The sequence below is a fragment of the Musa acuminata genome, unplaced genomic scaffold (assembly GCF_036884655.1).
Source record: "Musa acuminata AAA Group cultivar baxijiao unplaced genomic scaffold, Cavendish_Baxijiao_AAA HiC_scaffold_555, whole genome shotgun sequence".
Lineage (NCBI taxonomy): Eukaryota > Viridiplantae > Streptophyta > Magnoliopsida > Zingiberales > Musaceae > Musa > Musa acuminata.
In genome coordinates, this window is record NW_027020796.1 from 57501 (window position 1) to 60000 (window position 2500).

A 2500-nucleotide genomic window follows, 5' to 3' on the forward strand; every position below is an offset into this window, starting at 1 on the left:
GCGCGGTGACCGTCGTGAGCGGAGCAAAACGTCAGCCATCTCAGCACCCTGGAACCCCCCGGGTGGCACAGGGCTGGATGGGGCTTTCGTATAGCAGGGACGGTGCTGCCTCACGCTTCGCTCGCTGTTCGCCGCTCGCCGCTCGCTCGCGCAGCCAAAAATGACCAGTTTTGGCCCGTTTTTGGGCTGTTTTGGCCTGTTTATGGTCCGTTCTTGCGTGGTGCGGTGACCGTCGTGAGCGGAGCAAAACGTCAGCCATCTCAGCACCCTGGAACCCCCCGGGTGGCACAGGGCTGGATGGGGCTTTCGTATATAGCAGGGACGGTGCTGCCTCTCGCTTCGCTCGCTGTCCGCCGCTCGCCGCTCGCTCGCGCAGCCAAAAATGGCCAGTTTTGGCCCGTTTTTGGGCCGTTTTGGCCAGTTTTTGGCCTGTTCTTGCATTGCGCGGTGACCGTCGAGAGCGGAGCAAAACGTCAGCCATCTCAGCACCCTGGAACCCCCCGGGTGGCACAGGGCTGGATGGGGCTTTCGTATAGCAGGGACGGTGCTGCCTCTCGCTTCGCTCGCTGTCCGCCGCTCGCCGCTCGCTCGTGCAGCCAAAAATGGCCAGTTTTGGCCCGTTTTTGGGCCGTTTTGGCCAGTTTTTGGCCTGTTCTTGCATTGCGCGGTGACCGTCGAGAGCGGAGCAAAACGTCAGCCATCTCAGCACCCTGGAACCCCCCGGGTGGCACAGGGCTGGATGGGGCTTTCGTATAGCAGGGACGGTGCTGCCTCTCGCTTCGCTCGCTGTCCGCCGCTCGCCGCTCGCTCGTGCAGCCAAAAATGGCCAGTTTTGGCCCGTTTTTGGGCCGTTTTGGCCAGTTTTTGGCCTGTTCTTGCATTGCGCGGTGACCGTCGAGAGCGGAGCAAAACGTCAGCCATCTCAGCACCCTGGAACCCCCCGGGTGGCACAGGGCTGGATGGGGCTTTCGTATAGCAGGGACGGTGTGCTGCCTCTCGCTTCGCTCGCTGTCCGCCGCTCGCCGCTCGCTCGTGCAGCCAAAAATGGCCAGTTTTGGCCCGTTTTTGGGCCGTTTTGGCCAGTTTTTGGCCTGTTCTTGCATTGCGCGGTGACCGTCGAGAGCGGAGCAAAACGTCAGCCATCTCAGCACCCTGGAACCCCCCGGGTGGCACAGGGCTGGATGGGGCTTTCGTATAGCAGGGACGGTGCTGCCTCTCGCTTCGCTCGCTGTCCGCCGCTCGCCGCTCGCTCGTGCAGCCAAAAATGGCCAGTTTTGGCCCGTTTTTGGGCCGTTTTGGCCAGTTTTTGGCCTGTTCTTGCATTGCGCGGTGACCGTCGAGAGCGGAGCAAAACGTCAGCCATCTCAGCACCCTGGAACCCCCCGGGTGGCACAGGGCTGGATGGGGCTTTCGTATAGCAGGGACGGTGCTGCCTCTCGCTTCGCTCGCTGTCCGCCGCTCGCCGCTCGCTCGCGCAGCCAAAAATGGCCAGTTTTGGCCCGTTTTTGGGCCGTTTTGGCCAGTTTTTGGCCTGTTCTTGCATTGCGCGGTGACCGTCGAGAGCGGAGCAAAACGTCAGCCATCTCAGCACCCTGGAACCCCCCGGGTGGCACAGGGCTGGATGGGGCTTTCGTATAGCAGGGACGGTGCTGCCTCTCGCTTCGCTCGCTGTCCGCCGCTCGCCGCTCGCGCAGCCAAAAATGGCCAGTTTTGGCCCGTTTTTGGGCCGTTTTGGCCAGTTTTTGGCCTGTTCTTGCATTGCGCGGTGACCGTCGAGAGCGGAGCAAAACGTCAGCCATCTCAGCACCCTGGAACCCCCCGGGTGGCACAGGGCTGGATGGGGCTTTCGTATAGCAGGGACGGTGCTGCCTCTCGCTTCGCTCGCTGTTCGCCGCTCGCCGCTCGCTCGCGCAGCCAAAAATGGCCAGTTTTGGCCCGTTTTTGGGCTGTTTTGGCCAGTTTTTGGCCTGTTCTTGCGTGGTGCGGTGACCGTCGTGAGCGGAGCAAAACGTCAGCCATCTCAGCACCCTGGAACCCCCCGGGTGGCACAGGGCTGGATGGGGCTTTCGTATAGCAGGGACGGTGCTGCCTCTCGCTTCGCTCGCTGTTCGCCGCTCGCCGCTCGCTCGCGCAGCCAAAAATGGCCAGTTTTGGCCCGTTTTTGGGCTGTTTTGGCCTGTTTTTGGGCTGTTCTTGTGTGGCGCGGTGACCGTCGTGAGCGGAGCAAAATGTCAGCCATCTCAGCACCCTGGAACCCCCCGGGTGGCACAGGGCTGGATGGGGCTTTCGTATAGCAGGGACGGTGCTGCCTCGCGCTTCGCTCGCTGTTCGCCGCTCTCCGCTCGCTCGCGCAGCAAAAAATGGCCAGTTTTGGCCCGTTTTTGGGCTGTTTTGGCCAGTTTTTGGCCTGTTCTTGCGTGCCGCGGCGACCGTCGTGAGCGGAGCAAAACGTCAGCCATCTCAGCACCCTGGAACCCCCCGGGTGGCACAGGGCTGGATG